Genomic DNA, 26,783 nt, shown 5'->3' on the forward strand with positions numbered 1-26,783 from the left:
ACCTCATATACTGTCAGTACCAGTACAATATCTACTCTGAATTGATGCCTGTGAGATGCAGGCCGAAGGACTTTTGGAGCCCGCTCCAGGTGTACCTCCTAACTAGAGCTGTGCAGGATTCTGATTCTGAACATGGGGACCGAGTAGGGGTTGGTTGACAGCAGCATGGTGGGCTGGGATTTCATTTTACATTTGCTGGTCCTCAAGTATCGGGGGGGGACTGCGCTGCTTCCTCTTTCCGCGAGCTTCAGGGGGCTGTAGTTCCTTTTATGACAATGGGAAGGTAGAAATTGGGATCGGACTCCTGTCGGGTTTTTTGGCCCTTCTATCTGTGTCTCCCTTGTTTTATTTTTTTATGCGCTAATAGAGTATGTCCATAATGTATCGTCTTATCAGCTTGCCTGTACATCCTGGATCATTTCTTTCCTATATGCTTTGTACATTTCACCATGGCTATATGTGTTGATTGATATGCTACTCTGTACTTGGGACTTTTATTTCTTTGAGTCTGACGCACCATTGTAATGGCCATCTATGACTGTATGTATCGTGTATGCACTTCCTTTGTCTTTGCTTATCTCCAAATAAAGGTTTAAAAAAAAACAAAAAAAACTCTTTTAGAGGTCCAGACGTGTCTCCAGTCCGTTGATGGTACGATAGATCATCTTAATTTACGCATGGACCACATTTCCGCGAAACTGGATAAGCATACGCAACATTTGGGAGAAGCGGAGACCCGCATATCGGATGCAGAGGATGGGCTGCAACAGGTTAATGCCAAAGCGACGTCTATTGAGAAGGTATTGGCAGTCATACAGGCTTGGGAGCTAGATCACGCCGCAACAATGTGCGCATTACGGGCCTGCCGGAGTCCACGAACACCGGACGTTTAGCAACCTACGTGGAGAATCTTCTTTGTGAGATCTTTGGAGCAGAGCAGTTGACGCAGGTGCTGATAGTGGAGCGTGCTCACCGCCCTTTGGCTGCCCGCCCACCTCCAGGTGTGCCCTCGCGCCCAATCATCGCCTGCCTTTTGAACTATAGAGACTGCGATACTGTCTCAGGCTGGCGCGTGACAAGGGTTCCATCACTCAACAAGGGAACAATCTGGCCTTTTACCCTGACTTGACGGTAGTAGTTCAAGAGCCTCAGAGAGAATATCCACCTGTAAAGAAACTTCTCATCGCAGCAAAAATACTGTACACCATGCTTTATCCTGCAAGGTTGCAAACAGAGGAAAATGGGAAACACAGGAGCTTCACTTTCCTGAAATTGGCGATGACTTATGCTAAGAACCTTACACAAAACAGTCATTCCACATCATCTGATGCGGGGCCTGATGCTGGAGAAAGTAGCAAATTGACGAATGAGGGCTAAAGTCCGATATCCACACTGGCCTTTAGTATTAGTGTGTTACTAATTGAAATGTATTGTTATAATTGCAATATTGATGCTGGGTGGAACTCTTTGCTAGTTTTCAATGGTCAGTTATTGTTAGGTGATGCACTAATTGATGAGCAGATGTTCTCCTGATGGCTTGGCCACCTCCCGTTTTCCACTGGGAGGGTTATTTTGCTCAGGTGCCCCCCTTATGGGTGATCCCCGCAACTGGATTCTCCATTGGTATGACACTTGGGAACTGTTTCTGGAGTTTTGGGAAGTCTTTGGCATGTTGGGGTTGCTAAAGCGGTTGGGGGTATTGGCGGGTGGGGGCATGTGGTGGGGACTGTTCACATGACTGACTTTGATTTTCATCTATCTAACAATAGCATGTTTCTACGTTTCAACAATTGCAACAGTACTTACTCTCATGTGAGGATGTGGTTTTTGATGTATTTGAAAATGTGCGCTTCAAAGATAATTTGCCTTATTTGTTCATAGTAATGTAATTTCCATATCCTGTATAAAGTGGAATGTTCAAGGGCTTAATTAGCCAAAAAAGATATGTCAAGTGCTAGCGCACTTGGATCGCCACGGCATTGTTCTTATACAGGAAACACATTTGACGCATAGCACGGATAGTCTGGTAGGGTGTCGCTGGGCTGGATATCAAATTGCATCTTCATATTCATCCTATAGCCGTGGCGTCCTTACCTTTGTTAAAAAGTTATGACATTCACTGCCCTCCAAACTCATACTGACGCTGAAGGGCGCTATGCTATTTCACAGGGGAAGCTGATGGGCGTGCTTGTCACTATTGTAAATACATATGGTCCGAATATTGATGACACTATATTATATGAGAACATTTTTGCTGTTCTCCGTACACTTCCGGATGCTATAATACTGTGGGATATGGATCTGAATAAACACTTAGATCCATCTAGGGATAAATCTAGTGGCAAAGAGGAGCACTCTCAGGTTTGCTAGATATATGGCGCCATAGACACCCTGACAAGTTTGAAGGCACTCATATTTGCACCATATATGGCAGCTGGTACCGATTTGATTATTAGTTACTGAGTGAGAAAGCCACGGGCTGGGTGGTGGATGTGGTTAGCTTACCGCGTACGTTATCAGATCACAGTCCCGTCCGCCTAGTTCTCTCTATACAACAAGCTGTCCCTAGGGCCTTCACATGGCATTTTAGACTTGAGGCGCTACTGGACATGGTTTACACAGAGACAATCCGGGAGGCCATAACTCAATATTTCACTCACAACAAGGGGTCTTTGAGAGTGGTTTAAGGCCACTAATCGGGATACCTGTATCAGCACGGGATCTGGTATATTAAAAGATTTGAGAGCACAACTGTCTAATCTCGAGACTACTCTAAAAAAACTAGAACAGGATTATGAAACCGTACCTTGCGAGTCGACCCTCGCTTCCATAAAGGAGGCTGTCTTTGCCCATGCGACCTTAGCGGAGGAAGAAATGAGATACGTATCTGAACAACATTAGAGCATGCCCCTATGGAGAGGGGGGCAGGCTGCGACATCATTTAGCCAATAAGATTAAACACCGCCTGGAGAGGAAGATCATTACTAAATTCACAGATGAGGAGGGCCAAGATTATTACTGTGTTCCAGACATAACAAATCAATGTAGGCGATTCTCGGAGAAAATGTACACCTCACAAGGTGAGACTGATGTTGCTGAACTTGATGAATATCTCTCACAGATCTCCATTTCAGGGCTATCCGTTGGGCAGAGGGAATACCTCAATCAACCAATCACAGAGGAAGGCATTCGCATGACATTCAAAGCATTACCTAATAGAAAAGTGCCGAGCCATGAAGGCTTCCCATGTAAATTTTAAAAGGCTTAAGCTGAAGAAATTGCCCCTTATTTATTAGAAGTATATGCTGAAGTGCATGGCGAAGGCAAACTACCATCATCACTCCGTGAGGAACTCAATTTCAATTTCATAAGCTTTTATTCGATTTGAAGGTACAAATCATACAAGCGACATTAAAAATACAACACCATATATATACAATTAATACTCAATATTCGCATTAATGGTGCGGAAAGACAAGCAATATAGGGATATATACAAATGTGTACAGACAGGAAATCAATATATTTAACACACAAGTGGAGTTTCCTGGCAGCTGTACATTAAAACAAACGAAATCCAAACCGCTCAGAGGGCATAAAAAGGTAAATATTTGGGGTGTAAAGAGGAACCTTACAATACATACTATGGACATAAAACACGAGTGACCATTCCATATTTGTAACTAATAAAAACTTTTATGTACAGACAGGAATGTATTAAATGATAGCAGCACTATACATTTCCTGGCAGCTGTACATCTCAAGAATTTACAGACAGGTAAGTATAAAGACGTTACAGTACTATACTTTTCCTGGCAGCTGTACATTTCAAGATATAGGTAGCCACAAAAAAACAGATATCCACATTCTCCATTGAGGATAATAGTATTAATGCGGTCTTTGTGGTTCGAGTATTGTATTTTATAAAAATGGGCTTAAGGTATTTTAACCTAAGAAAATGATAAAATTTACAAAAAAGTAAAAAGTGGCAACAGCTCTGGCGTGAAGTATTGTCACACGGGCAGGGAGTCTCTGATCTAACTTTCTGAGTTGGGAACGCAACAAGGTGGTGAACGATACCCAATCTGACACGGGTTAGTACAAATTGGTGAGATGGGCGAGTCACGTTCACAAGGTAAGATTGTAGCCCCGGAGTTAAATTCAGGTCTTTATAAAACTTCACGGTGGCTAATTTACCATACACTTTGTCACGCTCCATCTTTTTAAAGTTTAAAAATGTTAACTTGATCTCTTTTTTGGGGATGGCAGCAGCCTGCTCTGGATCAAGAAAAACATCGATGTCAAATAGAAGATTATACCAGAAATGAATATATCGCATCCACTGTATACGTAATGAGTGGTCAAGACCTATACAATCAAGAATAATCTCTTGAGTGAATCGAGTCTCTGAGGTACTCATTACCACAATACTTAGGAAAGATAAATACCCCACTAGCTGTGACACTTATAGGCCCCTGTCTCTCCTTAATATAGATGTAAAAATATTGGCGAAGATTCTGGCTAATCACCTTTAGCCTCTCATGCAAAATTTGGTCTTATCTAACCAATTTGTCCTTATTCCGGTGCGCTCTACCTCCCATCATTTACGGGCACTGTTTGATAAACTCCACACTCTTAATCCAGAATTGCCGGCGGCGGCGGTCATGCTTGACGCTACAAAGGCATTTGATTCTATAGAATGGAGATATCTATTTTATGTGTTACAGCGATGGGATTTTCACCTCTCTTTATTAACTTGGTATGCCTATTATATGCTGGGTCAACGGCACGTGTGCGGGTGGAAGGCTGCACATCGGATCCAATACAAATCACCAGGTTTACACAGCAGGGGTGCCTGCTGTCACCACTGTTATTTGCTCTGACACTGGAGCCCCTGGCCTGTCTAAACAGACAATCTCATAAGTGTACAGCTCTTAGTGTTTTCCATCGGCCTGATATCATATCTCTCTAAGCAGACGATATGCTGCTGTTTATACGTGAGCCCCGCACTTATTTAGTGCCAGTCCTGCAGGAATATATCAGTTTCGCCCGTTTTTCTGACCTCCATAATAAATGGTCCAAGTACATAGTGATGCCGCTGACGGAGAGCACTATCCCGCATGAACTTGAATTTCCCCTCATTTGGGCCATGGACTCTGTAAAATATTTAGAGATATGCATCCACCATAATCCAAAGGTTGTTGTCTGTGAGAATTACGGCACTGCCATAGTCATGTTGGAACAACAGGTAGATAGTTGGGTAAAACTTCCGCTCTCACTTGCAGAGCGCATTGCACTAGTCAAAATGGTGGTGTTGGCAAAATGTTTATATTACTTCAGTAACATACCGGTTCAACTTAAGCAATCATTTTTTAAAACTCTGCGTACTCTGTTGCTTTGCCTTGCTTGGGGAGGCCGACAGGTGCGTGTGAGCTGGAAAACCCTCACATTGGACTACAAGCATGGAGGTTTCAATATACCTGACTTTTACTTGTATTATCTTTGTGCACACACACAATATGCACATTTCTGGTTTGCCCCACATGCCTTTTTCCCTCATGTGGCTGTGGAACACTGGGATGCCCACCCAGTCATGTTGAGCTCCTTATTAACACATGTCCATAGGCCTACACACCACAATACTTCCAACACTATTCATTCTATGATCACTGCTTGGCAGGCATTGGGTCAAGAGGCGGAAAAACTACCATTATATTCCCCGCTTTTACCAGTAGCATACCATTCAAGCATATCTGTAAAGCACGAGCAGGGAACGCTGAATACACTTGCGCAAGCGGGTATTACTAAGTAGCAATATCTGTTTCCGAATGGCACTTTTCTGATTGCCACAGACATGGATTAATATTCAGAATAAGAGACCACTTTTTGTATTCTATATGCAGAGGCAAAAAAAGCACTGCAGATTCACTACTGTACATTTCCTATGGAACCACAGGAGGCATTGGTGCTGCACACAATTACTTTGGCCCCCACTCGCCACAAGCTAGTTACTAAGCTACATCGTGCTGCTAAGGAAGACAGACCTCCCCATGTGACAAGAGCCTTTGCGCCTGGAATGAATGTCTAGACATACCACTCACACAGAGAGAATGGGAGATCTGCTGCCAACTTACTAGTACCCTCACATCTAATGGAAATGTGCGTATCATCCATTTTAAATACCTGCACCAAGTGTACTATACTTCACATAAGCTTTTTAAATATGGGCTCCGGGACACAGATGCTTGTAAGAGATGCAGGGTTGTAGGTGCAGATTTCTGGCACCTAGCTTGGACGTGTAGACAAGTGTCGGAATACTGGACTGCTGTAATCACTGCTCTATCAAAGATTATTGGGATTGCAGTGCAGTGCACTCCACAGATATGCTTATTGGGTCTCGTTCCATTCCTAAAAGGTGCAGTGGGGAGGGTGGTAGGAGTGGCACTGCTTGTCGCCAAGCGTCGGGTGGCGATGGTGTGGGATAGCAAACTGAGCCCCAAAGTGGAGCAGTGGCTGAAGGATCTGTCAATCTGTAGAGAGAATTAACAGCCAGATTCATCAAACTAAAATTGGCTCGCAAAGGGCCAGATTCTGAGAATCTGGCCCTTTGCGAGCGCTATTTTTGCATTTGGGATTAATCACCCCAAATGCAAAAATCGCAATTCTCGAAATCGCTAAATTGCAATGAATTGCATTTAAGGAAGCTCAATTTGAGATTCCTTAAATGCAATTCATGAACCATTTTAAAATTGCAAATTCACAATCTGGGGCCGCTATATACCGCGAAGTCTAACTATGTGGTAAATAGCAAAAACTTTGAAAAATGCACTAAAGTGCATTTTTCAAAGTTTCATGTGGCGCACACTCATGCCCTAAGGGCATGTGTGTGCGCACCATATGTGCACACATCAATTTCACTGGTGCAACAGGGTGTCCTTTGGACACCCCTGCACCCTTGAAATCGCAATCTCTATTTGCGAATCGCTAATTGCGATTAGCAAATTGAGATGGTCTTCCCATTCATTCCTATGGGCCTCTATGCCCATAGGAATTATTAGAAATCGCTATTTTTTAAGTGATTTCTTGATGAATAGCATTTCACTATTCCTTAATAGGGAATCAGTATTTTTTGCTATTAAGGGATCGCAAAATGTGTTCTTGATGAATCTGGGGGTAAGTCCTATATGCGGAGGAGCTACCTTCGACATCCAGGCTTAATGATATTTGGGAGCCCCTGTTAATATACCTGCGTACTGCTGATCAACCCAACTCACCTGAAGCTGATTCTATGTAAACATATATGTCACATGCTGTATGTAATAATGTCAGTCTGCTCAAGTTTGTTTTTTCCCCTGTATATTTCAGAAGTAGTCATGTGCCATTTGTTTATATTGTTTTATCAGATTACAGTTTATCTGGATGAGGATGTAATGTATGAACATGTTCTTTTGTTATTCTGTTAATTTTTCTTCTCTTATTTTTTGTCTCTGTATGTTGTAGAAAATATTCTGAAAATCAATTAAAATTTTTTTTTTTTAATGTATCTGAAACTCTCTAAAATCAGGCATGAAACTCTACTTCTTTCTTGGTTAAAAGTAGTACAGAATGTCAAAACACTCCATAAAGACAGACAGCATTGTTTACAGCATAGTCAAACAACCTCAGTTCAGGACTCTTTTTTTATGGATCATGTCATTACATTTCCATTTTATAATAGCCTGCACCTGGTCTAGTCTCAACTTCAGCATCCATTGTCTGAGTTTTCCTGTTATCAAAGTCAAAGTCAAAAAGTAGCCTTATTCGATAACAAGTCTCTCATAAGCAATAACATACATACAATCATCATAAAAACATGAGTTATCAGATGAATCATGGTATAAAAAATATACAGTCCATAAAAACAGTAAGTTCACATTTCCAGATGAAAATAACGGCAGACTGTTACATGTAGAAACTTTGTGCAGCCATAAGTTAATTAAAATCTAGCTTGTTTGTTTAAAAGAGTATAAAGTGACAGTGCAATAAAAATGCGCAGAGAAGTTAAACATATAAAAAAAACACAATAATTCATTTAGAGTGTAGCACGTAGAGATTTAAACCTTGCTATTCAGGCACGGCCAAGGTACTTAGCCGTGCCACAGGACAGGAGGGTCAGTGCGTCCGTTTTCAGAATGCGCAAAGCAACACTATGTTCATAGGTGCCCAGTAGGCTACAGATAGTTTTAGCCATCTTGTTCTTGCCTTCTTGCAGACAGGGCAGGCAAACACAAAACGAGCCACGCTTTCAGTTGGAGCCGTAAAGCAGGGGCAGTCCGCTGTTGACTGATGCGAGGCACTCCACTTTGCAGTTAATTCTTGTATCGAGAGTGTGCCTACCCTAAACTCAATATAAAGTGTCTAGGTAAAGTTCTAAAAATATGCGCTGCTTGTGTAAATAAAATTCTTCTGTGAGCCTTCCTAATCTCAAAATACTATGCTCTTGTGCATCTACTCAAGCCCAATAGTGCTTTTTGAGGTCGGCCTTACTAGATGAGGTTTGGGTTTCCCACAAATCCTTCAAGCCAAGTGCTAAAACTAACTTTTTTAGATTAAGGAGCCAGCTGATTCAGTGGTTGCCATCCAGGGCCATCAATTCCTTGAGCTCAGGGGTCTGACGCTGGCGAGCCCAGAATAACAGATGCCGTAGCCTGGCTATATCTTTAAAAGATTGCCTACCCATATCACTCATCAAAGGTTTTAATGGTGCCTTGCTGGGAAGCATCACTAGATCTCTAAAGAATTTGTGTTCAGATCTACTAATTCCATCCACATTGTCGAAGCCCCATAATTCGGCACCATAGAGGGCTGAGCTAACTGCTTTGGCTGCATAAATTGTGAGAGCAGGAGCCACAGGTCTGCCCTGCGAGGAGCGATGTTCTCTGAGTAGTGTTCCTACCACACGCTTGTGGCTTAAAAGCATTTTATCGATGTGATGGTGCCAATGAATTTTCTCAGCAAGCCGAATACCTAGATAGTCGAGCATTGAGACTCGCTCTAAGTATGTTCCATCTAGTGTAAAATTACCTTTATGTGGCCTATGGGGATTAAACACCATGAGCTTAATTTGGAGGTGTTAACAACCAGCCCCCTCGACTCATAGAAGAGATGAAATCTATTTAAGACCTTCTGGAGCCCAGCCGGAGTTTTGGACCAGAGAAGAGTGTCATCCACGAATAGCAGGGTAGGAACCCTGTCTCCTGCCAGGGAAGGGGCATCTGATGGAAGTTCTTGTAAAAAAACGAACTACCCCATTGATGAATAGGGTAAATAGGATGGGGGCCATTACGCAACCCTGGTGCACTCCTCTGTTTACAGGGATCCTGTCTGTCTTTTTTTCCTGAGCTTCCCACCTCACTTGGGCATAATTGCCCTCGTGAAGGCATATGAGCAGATTCAGAACCATCGAACGGATCCCCATATCACCTAACAGCTTCCACATCTGGTCACGGGGTACCAGGTCAAAAGCAGGTCACTAAAGGCCAAATAAAGACCCTCACTGGCGGCAGCTGCGGGCTTTGCAATGGCCTCTTGTGGTGAAAGCTGGCTTGCTGAAATGATGTCCTGTTATTTTTTTCTTACTACTGCTGGAAGGTACCCTAATAGCCCGTGTGTACCAAATTTGCCAACTGAGGTCTCTTCCTGCAATCATCATTGTCACATTGTAGGGCATAGCTTTATACTAGGTTTTTTTATCATTCTTTTCCTAATGTAAGTTTGAGTGGCATTAAGAATCTCGACTATTCTCTGGCATTGCCGCCCGCGACAAGGGTAGTATTTGGGTTCTGGAAACAATCACTGTGCCAAAGGGGTGATGGGGTCATCTAACACAAGAAACCCCACTATGGCTCAACGGTCTACCAGGTCCTAAGTTTGCGACAATATAGGCATTACCTCACTGGGGCGGTCATGCATGGGTGGACACTCAAATCCTCCAAGAGCTCCAAAGTGAATTAAACATGCCAAGCTAACTAGATTCTGGTGAGGGGTTCTCTCATGCCTATCCAATGTCTTGGGACCATCCTATGTCCTATGTCGACCTCCAAAATTGACTTTCCAACACACTACAGATGAAAATGGGTGCAACAAATACAAGCGACATCTCCTATTCCTGGGCCTTACCCTGGCAAAATGGGGATATAGCTCTACTTTGGAAGGCTCCTTCTCCTCCCCTACTAGGTGTTTGGAAGCAAGAGATGGACTTCTGCATGTGCCTGGAACAACCAATATTCATAGCCAAGGGGTATCCTTTGAAACGCATTAAAATATGGCAGAGCTGCGCCGACTACCAAGGCATTCCACTGATACATTGGACGCCAAACTGAAGCTATGCTCCCAGACCGAGATACAGACTTATCACACTAGTATATAATATACACGCCCTGATGAAGTCTGTATGCGGGTGGGTGATTCCGGGGAGATGCGGTATAGACATTGCACATATTGTTATTCTGTTTGTTAATGCCTTGTTTATGATATATATACCCACTTAAAGAAAATTGCACAATATTCGTATATTTCAATCAGTGCATACATGGTGTAGGCCCTGCGGCCACATATGGTTGGAAATGCAAATATAATATTTTTTTAAAAAAAAGAATTTTGACAATAGATAGTTTCAGGGCCTTTACATTATTTCCTAGGTTCTTTATCCATGGGATTATCTCTTAGAACTGTACCTGACGTTTAAGCAGAAAACTAAATGACCCTTGATGCACTTACCAAATACATGACCCATAGTTTAAATTTTTTATGCAGTACTTTACTTTGATTTTCATAAGTCCCAGCTCCAGTCCGAGAACACTATTAACTGTGCCTTTCGGAAGACTCAGCCAGTCTTTCCAGTTGGTCATCTTTACAGACTGCAATTGAAATACATCGGATTTCACAGCCATAGAGCAGTAAGGGCCTCATTTGTAAGAGGTCTGCGCCTTTTGTCACTTTTTCTATGCTCTGGTGAAGCAGGCCTCTTAGTCATATCTATGAGGTGGCACAAAGCCACCCTGCATAGCTTTGCATGGCTTCATAGATATGGAATTAAACAAGGCAGCATGAGTCACTGCAGTACCTTACTCTCCAATAAGGAGCGTTCCACGGGCTTTGCAGTGGGTATTCCCATGCAACACCCATGGATTTTGATGTTGCCCCAGATTTACAAAAGCAGGTAAACCTGGGGCAGTGCCAACATTTTACGCTTCCTCAGAGCCGGCATAACGAGGAGAAATGTTTTCATTTCTCCTTTTTTCTTCCTCTTTCCATGTGTGTTGCATTCAGTGGCACACATAGAAAGAGGGAAACTCCTCCATGGAATGTTTTTGTGTAGTAAGGTGTCCCGTCCGGCACAAAAACAATCAATACTACAATAGACACTCTTGCACCATGGTACAAGTGAGCCTGCATTGACGAAAGGCAGCCAAAACCGCACCAGCGCAGTGGGAAAGGACAGGAATGTGTTCTATATCATGAATACCATGCATTCTTCCCCTTTCTATTTGATGCACGGCAGCACAATGAAGTGATTTACCTCACTTCCCTGCATCAAAAACTTGTAAATGAGGTCCTAAATGTAAAATTATTATATTTTAGGTCTCCTGGAGCACCTTAACTTACGTATGCCTCAGGACTGGGTCCATCTTCTTTAAGGAGTAAGTGACTGCCTCAGCTCTCTGCTCCTGACTGATTATTAAGATTATCTTTAAAAATGATGCTCATATATTTGTATTTGGGTGCAATCTCCAATTGCTCTGGATTAATCCACAAGTTTACATTTATATTTTTTTCTAGCCTTTGAAACTATCATTAATTTTATTTGAGAGACATTTATTTTCAAATCATTGGTTGTACAATAGAAAGAAACGGTATCTAGCTGTTTTTTAAGACGTAGTGGCATGCGATCCAGTTGGAAGTTGTGGTCAACCTATAATGTAGCTGGAATTAACTCCTGTTCTAGTTTCAGTGGAAAAAAAACTCAGGACTAAGTTTTGAAAATACATCTGTTATATGTAAGGAAAAGAAGAGTGGTGTGAACATATAGCATACAGCTTTGCCTTAATCCAGTAGGTGTATTAAATGTAATGGTTAAGGCACCCTTGTTCCCCAGTTCTTCATGGGTCCAAGCACCTTCATGAAGTTGTATGACCATTTTCAATAGGCCTGGGGATATCTCCCAATTCGAAAGACTTTCTACAGGTTTCCCCTGTTACTAATGTTGAAAGCAGTTGATAGGTCTATATAGGCTGCATAACATCATTGATTTCTTTTCAAAACATATACTCCAACCATCAGCTTCAAAGCAAAACACCCAACTACTATTGAATGACACCTCCTGAATCCTAGCTGTGCTTTAGGCAAGATTTTTTTCCTTTCCTTTCATTCTTCAAGGGCGGTTAGCAGATGCTTTGCATACATTTTACTTGGAACATCTAACAATGTTATCATCGTATTGTTGTTGGGTAGAGTTCGGAACCCTCTCTTAAAAATTGGGACTCACATACTTCCCTTCCAGGGGCTCAATTATAAAAGGTGCCCCAGGGGTGTAACAGGATGTGCACACATTTTGTGTACCCCCAGGGCACTTTAGTAATACAGAAAGGGATGCAGACGCATGTGAGACACTTTCTGTAATACAGACAGTGCTGATGCACATATAGCGCCAGCCTTATCACCAGAAGGTGTTCCCTCATTTGCATGGGAGCATGCCCCCATGAAAATGAGGGAAACTGTTTACCACTGTGCTATAATTTAAATGTGGCAGCAGAGGCAAAGAAGGTATCAGAAAGAGCACTGACAGTGCTCCTCCTAAAAAGTGGAGCACTGTTAGTGCACCCCCAAATTGCAACCCTCCTAGAAGGGAGAAAGGGGTTCTATGCCCCCCAGACTTCCCTCTTTAGGTGGGGGAAGTCATTCACTGCACCTGACTGCAAGGGGATCTCCATTTCCCCTTAAAACTGCAGGCAGGTTGCCGCCCGAACAGTGAAACATGGAGCAGCTTTGAAGCCACCACTCCATATTTCACTTGCTTCAACTGCCCTCAGGGAAGTACGAGTTTGTGGCTGGCCTGGGGGCAGTACATTTAATGTAATATGATCCTCCTTGTTCCAATTGATGTGTCTTGTGTCTCTCCTAAACTCCCTCCTGTAATCTTTTATCAATAAGTTTCTGGTACTGTTGTTCTTATTCAACACAGCGTTACCTTTTTAGGTCTCGCTAGACGAACGCAAAAGCGAAGCTTTTGCATCTAGCGAGACAACTAATGCTATCACTTTCAGGGGAATGTGGACAGAAGACTGTCACGAGCGTCTCCTGCCGGAGATTCTACCTCGTGACCGCGCACGCCCAGCCCGGCGCCATGCACGTCCCCTGCCACAGACACACACATGCACACGCAGGCAGGAAGGGCCACTCACACAGACACACGCGCGCACCCCCCCCGCCCTGCCGCACACACGCAGGAGCGCACCTACACACACGCATGCACACATACAGAGACACTTCTCCCCCCCCCCGCGCCGCATACACAGAAGCGCCCCCGGCCGCCGCATACATACAGAGACACCTCCACCCCCCTCCCTCGCCCCCGCCGCAGCTCTCCCCCCCACCTGACAACACTCACCGGGCTCTGCTGGCGGGGGCTACACGAGAGCTCCCGCTCCTCGGGGCTCTTTCCGCAGCACTTCTCTTTGCTCCCGGTGTGACTCCTCGGCTCTGCAGCTCTCCTCCGGGGCCGCGGGACAAAAGCTACTCCTCTGCTTAGGCGGCTCCGGGGCACTCCGCAGCTCATGGGAGCCCCGGGCCGCGGCCCCCGGGAAGACTTTTCCTCTCCTTTCTCGGGTGCTCGAGGAGGCGGGACTTCCGGCCGGGCCGCGATGCAATTGGCTGGCCGGTCGGGCCGTGATGCAATTGGCTGGCCTGAAGTGCTTCCGTCTGTGACTCCGGCAAGCCGACATTACTGAATGTGCTTTTCGGTAAGCTTTCACACTCAAGCAACGTGTTTTCGACAGAGTGCAGTGAGTAAATCTGACTTGTTTGTGAAAGGCAACACTGTTTGGCAAAATTCTGCTAAATCTTTTAAAATGCGAACCGTATTTACTTTTCCTTTGCGTGTTTAGGGTATTTTGTAATTTTAAGTAGTGGCACTCTTGTTGGGCTACGTACGGGTGAAATGGGAATACCTCAGCACTCCAGAGGTCTTCTAACACACACATAAATAAAGACGTGGTTGATTTACAAAGTAAAGGACACATCTCTCAATACATATGTTTCAGCCGTAAGGAAAAGACAATTAAGGCACTCACTTTTAAGTCAAGTGATGGTGATTGCCCGACTCTTACTCTAAAAATTGTTCTAAGCCCGCGCTCCCACTTTACAAATTGTTCTTGCGCCACTGTTGTTGGTTGCTGTCCTGTCTTATGTGCAACGTTGCAGAATCTTATTTTGGCAGCCTAGGATAAGCCTGCACCCCCTCTTTTCACTTGTTCTGTCTCTGATTTCACGGAAAACACGAGCCCTGTCAGCAGCACTACTTTTGAGAAGAAAGAGCTTTTTGTACGCCACGCGCGCTCAGACGCGAAGCTGAAGGACTCTCCCAACTGCGCCATACTCTGTGTTATGGTCCTTGCCCTGAAGTGGGGGGAAAGTGTTTCGGGTTACGCGGCGCAGCTCGGCAGGTGCCGGCTAAAGAATACAGTCATTGATTTGGCACAAATAGAAAGTCAGACAGGTTTTTTCGACAGCTGAGCTATTTAGGCCGGTAAACAAATTGCCTCAATAGAAAAGCAGCAGCAGCGAGGAGTTCTTTCCATGAAGGCCCTCTAGAAGTAATGAGCGTCAAGTCGGGTAAATAGGGTGTAGTCAGATCTTTCTTCTCTTCCTTCAGGGCCTTAGCCCCACTGAAGGGAGTTTCCAGGTTTGTTGCCAAATGTGTTCCATTCCTCCCAAGTTGTGAGAGCCAGGTGGCTGGATCACTGTGCTCTGCGTCCTGAAACGGTGCTGGCGAAGTGACATAAAGAACATGCAGTGTCATGTCGTAGTGCCTTCCCACACTTCCCATAACAAAGGCAGTGTTGGGAAAAAAGCATCACTAAATAATCCAACAAGTCTATCTTAAGCAGATATCTGCTTCAGGCTCAAGACACTTTAGTATACTCCCAGAGTTCAAGATAAATGAAAAGACCTCCCTTCCACCAGTATCAACACAGCTTTAAACTGCCGAATCTCTAATTGAAGTATATTCATTTAATGTATTATTTATTTATGGATTGCTAGGCCTCAAACACTACCAACAAGTGTCTTCAGTTTGCCTAGAACAAGTGTGGGAATTACAGAACAAGCATTTGCAAAGCCAAGTGGTCGCACCTTTCAGAACCTATTGGCTTTGGTAATGCTCTACAGACATTTGTTGGCTTGCTTGGCACTCTTCTTTACAGCCTCATAATTCGTCATGGCATGTCTAACATAATTTCCGTCCCTCTCTATGAAGCAGGGAGGAAGGACTGATTGATTGAACGTAGTCAGTGCTCGTCCGCTGCTCCCGTAGTCATTGAGGTACTATTTTGAACTGTTTAACTTTTAGGGCCAGATGTTGGAGCCCTAATACCGGAACATTATCAAACAATCCTTTATTTAAAAAAAAAATGCTCTCTCCGTCGTACGCTCTCTCTGTCTCTCTCTTGCTGTCTCTCTCTCGCTCTCCCTCTCTTGCTCTCCCTCTCTCCTCTCTCTCTGTGTCCCTCTCTCCATCTCTATCCCACTTTCTCCCTTCTCCCACTCTTTCTCTCTCTCTCTCTCTCCCTCTCTCTCTATCATATACTGTAAAGAATTGATTAGGAACAATTTATTGTTGTTAGTGCAGCTTCATAATACGACTTCCCAAACCTGGAGCCACAATAAAGTTATAATTTATCAGACAGAGCAATAAAAAAAATCCATAGAGCATTTAATTAAAATAATTCATTGCTTGTTCAGAAACCGTTATAGATGGCTTCTAAGCACTTGGCGGGCACAAGAAGATGTGTTGGAAGCGGAGAAACGTCCACCCATGAGGCACACTGTGGAGTTAGGAGGGTACATTCTTGAACAGACGCATGTCAGTGGGTAGAAGCTGGGGCATGTATGATGTATAAGATTCCAAGAGGGCAAAAACGGTTGGCATGATTGTGGGACCATACGCCAGTATAGGGGGACCCTCCCTCACACCGTGTCGTGTGCTGGTGACTTCTTCATTAGTTAAGTTATCTCACCTTTGTATAGCGTTCACCAGCAACCAATGTGAAATTTTGGCACTCAAACGTTTCATGGCAATGAGAGGCCGGCCTGTATGTGTGGTTGGGTTATTTGTGGTTGTTGTGTGTCCGATATGAGAAGAGTGGGTGTGTGCTTGAGGTCCTGACACATGCTCTGGTTCAATGAGTATCACTGTTTGCAGAGCATACAGTGGCCTTTTACAACAGGAAGCACTTCATTAGGGACCAGTGGTTCCTTACCTGTTGCAGCAGCCCTCATAAGCGGAGCAGGCAGTGGCCATAATAATAGCTGTTTGCTGTCCTGAGGCCTGTGGTATTAACATTTTTAATACAATAGATTAATGTGATGAAAGAAAACATTAATAAAAGCCAGTACCATTTACAATACAAAACTCACACTAGTACAAATGCAATGCATTAGATTTCGCAATTACAACAAAGTGAGCTATTGCCATTTTGCATTACACCATTTGATTAACCCCTTCCGTGCTCCCGTCGGCCAATAGCTGTTGCGAGCACTACCTGGCTAGTGCTGCGCATGTCCGTTGGCCGACGGGGCCCGCCCACTCGTTAAAACCGCCGCACCGCAGCGGAATTCGCACCGCGGTAAATGCTTCATGAAGGGAAAAAAAAACAATATCATTTACAATGCCAATAGCTCAAAACAATGTCATTGCGAGACCTATTGCATTGTAAATGCTTGTTCTTTCTCTTGTATAGATTTGCAGCCTGATTCATCATTGGGCCGTTTGGCGAGTCTGAAATAGCGATTCATAATAAGGAATCGCTATTCCAGACTCGCAAAACGGTATTCATGTAGGAATCGCAAAAAAATATGCGATTCCTACACATTCCTTATTTGCGATTAGCAAATTGCTAATCGCAAATAAGGAAAAACTCCCCATTCATTCCTATGGGCCAAGGCCCATAGGAATGAATGGGGAGTATTCCTTATTTGCGATTAGCAATTTGCTAATCACAAATAAGATAGCGATTTGAAGGGTGCCAGGGGTGTCCAAAGGACACCCTGTAGCACCCCTCAAATGCACATTTGAACAGGTGTTGCGCACACACATGTCCAAAGGACATGTGTGTGTGTAACATGCAAAAGAAAAAAATGCACAAAAGTGCTTTTTACTCTTTTTTCGCAATTTACCACCAAGTCAGACTTGGTGGTAAATTGCGAACAAATATTGCGATTTCGCTATTTCTAAATCGTTGATGAATTGCATTTAAGGAATCTCTATCAGAGATTCCTTAAATCCAATTCCTCGCAAATATGCGATTTCGGTAATAGCGATTTTTGCATTTGGGATGATGAATCCCAAATGCAAAAATCGCACTCGCAAAGGGCCAGATTCTCAGAATCTGGCCCTTTGCGAGCGCAATTACCTTTTATGAATCAGGCTGAGAGTCCTTTGCTTTTTAGACACTTTTCTAAGCTTAGAAGTGAGCTGTCCCACTTTACTTATTAGTTTTTTATATTTCACCAATATATTGCATTCTGAATCTACACAGTTCGAGTTCAGGAGATTCTGAATAATTAGTTTTGTCTGCTTTTTCAGTTTTGCCTTTCAAATTATCCTAATATTTTTCTTACATTGATTACAGGCTGAGTTCACCACATTTCTCTTTGTTTAGTGGCCCAGGTTAAGGTTAAAAACAGAGGTTTATGATAACTCCTTGCCAGATTGCCTATCACCAGATCACTGACCAAATATTAATACTCCATTGAGATTATGGCGTTCAATCAAGGAAGACCTTTTACCATTGTCAAGTTTGGCTTACAAGCTCGATCCTGGTTTCATCTTTCACTGATTATGGTCATATTTAATGTGTTTGATATATTCGCCAATTGTTTCCCTCTGAATTCGCCAATTTCATTTGTCAGAGACTGAGAGGGGTTATTTAAGCTAATTTCTGTTTCTACTTGAATTTCAACACAAAGAGCAGGATTAAATAATTTTGCATTTAAATCACCAACCAAAAGGACAGCGGTCGTATGAAACAGTATTCTTATCTTTCCTTGTTTATCTTGAAATTTATTTTGGAGGAAGTATGTGTTTACCCTAGTCCTTTCACAGCAAATACAAGTTACTTGACAGGGTAGTGAGAAGGAAGGCATCGATGTAATGTCATTGGCAAAAAAGTTGTTCATCATGTTGCTTTCTCTCTCTTTGGAACAGGTCTAAGGTTAAATAATAGAGCATTGAGAAAGGCATAAATGTGAAGGAAAAAACAAGTGAAATAAATTAAAAGAGAATGTTAGACCTGCCTTCCTTGGTGTGGTCTCCTCTGTCTTTTTGCCTCTGCCTCCTGTATTTGTGACTGTATGCTGGACGTTGACTTTGCTGGTTTTAGAACTCAGGGAACTTTACCACTGCTGATCAGTGCTTAAGTGCAAATGTCCCCTGTGTAAATTCTGATTGTGATTGGTTATCCATGATTGGCATATTTGATTTACTGGTATGTCCCTAGTAAAGTGCACTGTGGGTGCTCAGGGCCTGTAAATAAAATGCTACTAGTGGGCCTGCAGCACTGATTGTGTCACCAGCACGACTAGCTTGTCAAACTTGTCTCTGGCCTGCGTGGGCAGTTTTAAACTACCATGCCAACCTGCCCAGTGTATCCATTTGCATGGCCCAAACCTTCCTTTTTTCTATATGTAAAGCAACCATAAGAAAGGCCCAAGGTAGCGCCATGGGCAGGGTGCAGTGTATATTAAAGGTAAGAGATGTGCTGGTATGTTTTACATGCCCTGATAGTGAAATACTGCCAATTTCATCTTTCACTGTTGGAAGGACTATCTTTCCTGTAGGTTATCATTAGAGCTCTCTTGTAACATCTTAGAAGTGTTACTTTCAACTGGGAAGAGATAGATATTTGGAGTTTGGGTTCCATGAACCCAGAATATAAAAATGCATCTTTTAGTGAAGTTGATTTTTAAATAGAATTTTTGAAAATGCCACTTTCAGAAAGTGGGAATTTTCTTGCTTTACCATTTTTTGTCTCTGCCACCCTGTGGAATCAAAGTCAGGTGTAGACTGACAAATTGGTTGTTTGTGCATTCACTCTAGACAGTCACACAAAGGTAGCTGAGGTGTGCCCTGCAAATCCTGATGGCCCATCAACAGGCTAATGGGTATTCCTGACCTAGAGTGGTGGGAGGAGGTGTCATTGATACTGAATAGAGCTGTGCCTTTCCTCACAAAATGCTGTCTCCACTCCTTATAGTGCGTTTAGAGCCACATCAGGGCCAGGCAGGATTGTGTGGACTATGTAGAATTTCCTTTGAAGTATGCCTACTTCAAAGGTGAAAAGGGGTATAAGTATTGGACCTCTGACACTCCATTTTTGGAACACTTCTGGACTGAGTAGATTCCACCCAGGAGAAGAGCTGGAGAAGCTGTAGGAAGGGAATTTGCACTCTGTTTGTTGCTGTGTTGGGCTGGTCTGATGCTTGCTGCTTCTGTCTTGGAGAAGTGACTGGACTTTGCTTTCTTTAATCCTGCTTGCCAAGGTTCTCCAAGGGCTTGTGTGTGCCTGCCTCCTGTTAAGAAGTCTCAGGGCCATAAAAGACATCACCTGCACCCCTGAACTCCTGTGCTGGGAGTTCTGACCTGCCAAGTGATGCCAATTCCAGTTCTGGCTTTTGCTGCAAAAGAAGAAGAAAATCCATGCAAGGGAGATTTGACACATCACCTTCACTGTGGCCGGAAAATGTACACAGCACCTGTTTTGCTGCCGCATCAACCCAGCGTGTCCAGATTTTTCCATGCATCGCACCTGTGCACCATGTTTGCATCGACAATGGGCTTCAGTAATTAACCAAGGCCACGTATTCTAGCAACGAAGCATCACCTCCCCTCGCAGTAAAAAACTGATGCATCACCTTCCCTAGCAGCATCAAACTGATTTTTCACCTCCTCTCACAGTAAGGAACCAAAGCATCACTTGCCTAGCAGTAAGGAACCAACACATTACCTCCTCTGGGAGCGAGGACTGAAGCATCACCTTCTCTGCGAGTAAGGAACTGACGCTTTGCTTTTCTAGTGCCTCACCTCCCTGTGTCCGTTTTCATCTTTTGATTTTGACACATGCCATGTACTTTGTGTTCAAAAGTTACCCATCCATAGTTTCCTATGGACTGAAGTGTTTTACCCTTTTTGAAGTGATATCTTGATTTCTGTATTTTAGATTTTTGTCGTTTTGGTCTTGTTTTGATTAGATAATATTGGCTATTTTTCTAAACTGGTGTGGAGTCCTTTTGCGGTGCTTTCTCTGTGTTACTGTATATGTGTACAAGTGCTTTACACATTGCCTCTGTAGTTTAGCCTGACTGCTTTGTGCCTACCTACCAGAGGGTGACCACAGGTAAACTTACATGTGAACTTTACTCATCCTGACTTGAGTGAGGGTTCCAGCTTGTACAGGTAGCATACTGACTGACAACTAGAAACACCATTTCTAACAGGGACGAAATGTTATCAACCAATAGTTTACAGAGCTGGGTAGACCCAATGATTTTTGTAGGATTGTATGAACAAAATACTTTTATCATACAAAAGGATCCAAGGGCATAACGTGAATATGGCAATGTACAGGTGTGTACATATAGAATAATAATTTAATATTATTATAGCGATTTATGAAGCACTGAGCCCTGACCTGTCTAAACTACAGTCAAGGAATCTAAATTCAGAAAAGTAGCAACAGACACTGAGAAGAGTTGAACAACCAGGTTCTGAGTTTGTTTCAAAATTATGTTTCAGAGGACTCAGCTCTTATCTGTGCTGGGAGGGAGTTTCAAGCCTTGGCAGCTAGGAAGGAGAAAGAGCACGCCCCCAATCCTTGGGAACTTGCCTTACATTGGCCTTCGAAGTTCTCAGATTATCCTGCAGGAAGTAAGGCTGTATCATAGTGCTTAGGTATTTAGGACCTTTCTGGGAGAGATTCTATAGCAGAAGCAAAGGGCTTTAAAACAAATTCTCTTCTCCAGAGGTAGCCAATGGAGGGAAGCCAGAGCCTTCGATGCTGATGCCTTTCTGGGGATATTAAGAACTATGCGAGCCACTGTGTTTTGGACTCTTTGGACTTTTTTCAGACTACATTTGGTTGCTCCCAGGTAAAAAACGTTGCAATAGTCTAACTGTAACGTTACCATAGCATGTACCATGGTTTTGTGTGATTCCATCAGGAGCAGGTCCAGGGTCTTTCTGAGACAGCACTGGTTGGGATGATAAGAGCAACATGTAAGGATAGGCCATCCGATGTAATGGGGCTGCCTGCCATCCCTTACTGAAAATGTGTTGCCTGCTAGGTTATTTTAGGTTTTTCACTTGTGACTATGGTTAGTGTATCAAACACACAAAAGGTGATGGGAGGAATGGTTTCAAATAGTTTACCCACTGACAATTACTTGAAGCAGCATTCAAACCCATCGTTTTTTGCCTGCTATGAGACCTGAGATTAGACCATATGCAAATCAGCCTTTGTCCTACTCCAATAAAACAGCCCAAACCGAAATGTAAAGCCAGGTCCTGTCTAAACCGGAACATGAGCAAACCAAGGCACCATGAGGCTAGTTGAGCCTCTTCAGCCACGTGCAGCTTGGATCCATTGGCACATTAGGCACTGGGCCCATGACTGGGCGTGCCCTGGCCATTTAGGGTGTTACATCAAATACACAAAACGGGATTTGGTGGAATTCTTGCAAATAGTCTAGCCACTGGCAATCCCTCAGTAGTTTTTTTAATCCATCATTTATAAGGGCCGAAACCATGTTTAGATTGTTTGAGCTCTGGTTCTGTGGTTGGCATTTCAGGCTAGACTGGTACTATTGGAGAAGGCTCTGGAAATTAGCAGAACCCGAGTTACTGGTCTGTCTCCCTGGGCACAGTATGTGCTGTGTCTCCAGCTCTCGTTTCATGTAAAAGATAACGCTTAGTTTATTGTTTGTGATAGTTCTTTTATTGAAAATCTTTTCATTAATGTAGAAGTTTGCTTCACATCTTTATGTTTAACATTTATTTCCCATCTCCGTTTTTGTCTTGATAAACATCAATGTTTAACTCATGTAGATATTCTCCCAATGCATTTTGGCGTCTAGCGCCTTTCTCAAGGGATTGATCTATATGGCGTTCAGGGACCGTTACTCTGCCGTGTCGCGTGGTGCACGCTGGGCCTTGGGTGGGTCATTGGAGAAGGACCATGGCAGATTTGCACATATCTGGATGGAAGTTAGACCGATGGCCTCTGAATTCTTTGTTGCTTTCAAAATCTGTACAGCTTTTATAGGTGAGTGCAGCCCAGGAGCTCCTTGTACCCCATACCACTTGCATGTCATACTTCCTGTTAAATGTATGACACAGCCACACACCTCAGGGTATATTTACAATAAACTGGTGTCGCACGGTGTTTCTGCAAAATTGGTAATGCTGCGCTCCGACAGTTTAAAATGCAGGGATGCGCTGTAATACAAACCTACACATCCCTACATTTCATCTAGCGCTGGCACAAAGAAAGCTGCCTAGCGCCAGCGCAGGCACCATAGCATCATTTTGCTAGGGTGCCTGTGCTGCAAGGGTGATTGTTTATGTGCAGGGAGGAGCACCTTCCTGCATATAAACAATGTTAACAGGCAATTTGTTCTATCTATATGTGCTGCAGATTGCAGCACACTTGGAAAGAGCAATATACAAGGTGAAATGAAGCATTTCTCATTGAATTGCCGGTTTAAGACAAGTTATTGTTTTTGGCACTGCCCCATACCTTCTAAATATGGTGTAGCGTCAACCTCTTTCATGCGTTTATAGGGGCATTATTTATAAGACGTCGTTAAGCTACCTTAAGTGGCTTAACGCTACCTCGTACATAAGGCGCAGGAGTTTACACCACAAAAACTTCAAAATAAATGGCGTTCTGATGGCGTTAACTCCTTGTAAATATGCCCTCTAGTCCAGACCCCATTTCTGAGTTAAATTCAGTCAAATGCTTTTTACTAAAAAAATCTTAATTCCTATGCTGTTGCTTGTCTATTGCACTCGAAATCTGAAATGTTCGCATTTCCACTTAATAGCATTCCAGAAATCAGTGTCGTAATGCAAAATAATGCGACCACCCCCACACATCCAGCAGATTTTAACGAGGGGTCCCTAAACCTCCCAAATATCACAGGTATTCATTGGTCGTGGGCTCAGTAGGGGGCCCCTGAGGGGTTAGGTCCCCAAGGACCCTACGTTATTATTCCCCTACCACAAATGCCTTCATTTGACCTCTGTTTTTACTTGGTATGTGTGCAAATTCTATCCACAACAGGCCCCGTATTATTAGATTGACACTTCCACCGGTAACCCTTGGATCCTTATTTTAGAAAAGACACCTGGGAATGATGATCCTGTGGGTTTTACAGCCCAGCCAATCATCATCGAGAAAATAGACGTTCCAGAATCCTTACTGTCGGTGAATGTTGGTTATGTACTTGACTGGGTAGGCCATTGTTTAGGACACTATGTTAACCTTTCTACGTCTAGAGCAATTGAGCTTTCTTCAGGAAAAAGGCAATAGCAAGTCTTTAAAACCCGAAACATTAGATCTGATTTTTACACTAACTCTGAGGCCCAACGCGAAGTGTAGGTAAGGTAAGTAGGAGTGAATTGAGTTTTGACTCCACTAATACAATGTGCCTCTGTTTGGTTTATTTTAGTGTGCTGGAGCGTTGTTAACATCGTTAGCAACAGACTCTTAATAAATAAAGCAAGTAGGAAATCTTTCTAAAAAGTCCCAAACTGAACTGTTTGCTGGAACTGCTCAAATTTATTTCAAATTAACTACACCTAATTATCTGTTCTTGATATTTTATTAGCAAAGACAGTTTTGATTTCCAGAGAATCTAAAATGTTACTGAAACTTGTAATTGAAATGCAAATGCAGGGCCCCTAGCACAACAACAACATATCTATCTATTTGCAGTAATTATTGGGGAATAGAAAGTGAACGTGAAAGACTTGTCCCTTGTCAGAAGCTGTCTAGCGACTCACTCACCTCAAAATGCAAATGCTTTTAGAATATACTCACTTTGGTTGGATTAAAACAAACACCTGCCAAATATATATTAATTACAAAGCATGTTTGTGACACAATTTGACAGGTGCAATTAATTCATGCCTAAATCCACAATTAAGAAACATGTTTCACGCCTGATCTACAACTGTCTCAAAACTGTTGTAAATGTATTTTTTAATGAAATGAGCCACACAAGAAAATAAGTGTCACCCTCCAGAACTGGAAATGATACCAACAATTGTTCTAATGACTTTGTAATTACTAGCCTTCTATTTCATAAAATATAACTAGCCATAAAGATTAAGTTTTTTTCTTTTGAAATACATTTTAGAATGTAGCTTTGATATTATTCCTGATACTTTTTATCCATTCATTTATGTGTATACAGTCAATAAAAACCATTACATAAAATGACATTCAAACGATATAAAATCACAAATCTGGACCTTGCACTTCCTCCAAGCTTTGCATCGTGAGAGTTAAAGCGACTTTTATATTATTGTAAGGAATAATAAATGCAACATTTAAGCTGACAGCTGTAAAGTGCCTATGCAAGAGAATGATAGCATCATATAAATATTTTATAAAACGGGCGTTGCATACACAGATTTTCAAATGGTCAGTATGGTGCAAATTGTAGAGAGGTCAGTTAATTCAGATAGATACATCACAAAGGACGAGGATAACCTTGAGATATGGCAAGTATTGGAGTGAGAACCAATATATCTGCACTATCAACTTGGTACTTTTTTTTATCTCCAAGAGATGCACTGATTGAGATTATCCTCCCTTTTTTGACTGACAGTGAGATCACGGATTCATTTTTAAACAGGGATCGCAGGATCTGAGGACTCGCTTTGTATCAAACCTCAAGAAGAATGCACAATTTGCGAGTGTGGCTTGTCTAAAAAAAAAATGTAAATGTTAAAATGCTTATATGAACAGTCATGCTTAAATTGTGGCAAATACAAGAAACCCTTTTGTGTGGTATCTGGAAAGTGCTGCTGCAATCGGTAAGTGCTGCATAGATCGCTGGATGGAACTATCAGAGCCAGATCCTGGTACTGAGGTTACCTGCGCACAATAAAAAAAACATTAAAACCTCAGGCCCCACAGTATTTAAAATGTCAGAGTGAGTGCAAGACGCATTGCATGAGCAAAGCTAACAGTTTGATATAAAAGTGTTTGTTCAAAGGGTTCTGGTGTGGCAGCTGGTGATAACTGTCGTGCCCCTAGGTCGCAGGCGCATTGTGGATCTGGCGCTGCGGCATGAATAAATACTCGGGACACGCTAGTTGGTTTACCGCGTGGTCCGGACTGCCTTCGCCGGCCACGCCCTCTTTATTTTATATCCGAGCGCGTTACGTCACGCGCTCGCGTGTGCGCACCTTCTGGTTCGCGGTTGACTGGACCGCTGACTTGCGGTCTCGAACATTACAATAATGTGGTCATCAGTGCCATCTTTTCTCTAAGTAAGGAAGAGTTGATTATCATGCGTTCAATTTGCTGCAGGGTGTTCCTTCCTTAGGTCGACGCCACGAATCTTGTCTTCAGTTGATTGGAATAAGTGCGGGGAAGGCAAGCGTCGGGAAATGTTGGTCGGTAGGTGTTAATGACAGCCCAAGAGTGCTTGCGTTCGGCTAGGGCATCCCAATCATAGCGGTACGACCTGGTGCAGATGCTTTTCTTGATGACCAGCTTAAAGGCCAGATGGCTCAGGTTGCGGTCCCAGATATCTTCTACATCTAGAAGCTGACATTAGTTGAAAAATTGATGGGGTGCTTGACTTGGGCCACTTAGCAGTATTTCTAGGCGGGCTCTCATGGCTGTACACAGCTTGTGAGACAGATTGAGGTAGGCACCGACACGTACATCCCGCCGATCCAGATGGCCTAGCTCCAACTTGATCTGGATGACGGACAAGAGCCTTGGCAGGTGGAGTACTCTTTTGTACATTCTTGTGATATGTTTATTAAGTGCACTGCTGTATTTTCCTAATTGTATTTCACTCCCATAAGCCAACGTGGGTAACAATTTAGCTCTCATTACTTCCATTAACAGGGATAGGGTTGGACCCAGAAGGATCGTTGATAGTTTTAAAAGAACCATCTGAAGTGTCAGAGCCTTTGCTTTAACTCTCTTCTGATGCTGAACAAATGAGTCTATTGCATCTATAAGTACCCCTTGGGACTTATATGATTGGTCCACTATAACACTGTTGTTTAAAAAATAAAATGGCCTCTAGTGTTTTTTTCCTTCCTAGTGTTTCTACCTTGGTTTTCTTTAAGTTTACCTCCAGGGTGTTGGCTGTTGCGTCGGCGTGTAGTTGATTCAGCAGACATTGTAACCCAATACAGGTAAAACTAACATGGCAAGATCATCAGCATAAAGTAGGTTGCTGATCTTATCACCACTTAACTTTCAGATGCGGATATGTTACAA

Source organism: Lissotriton vulgaris, chromosome 9, assembly GCF_964263255.1.
Source record: "Lissotriton vulgaris chromosome 9, aLisVul1.2, whole genome shotgun sequence".
Lineage (NCBI taxonomy): Eukaryota > Metazoa > Chordata > Amphibia > Caudata > Salamandridae > Lissotriton > Lissotriton vulgaris.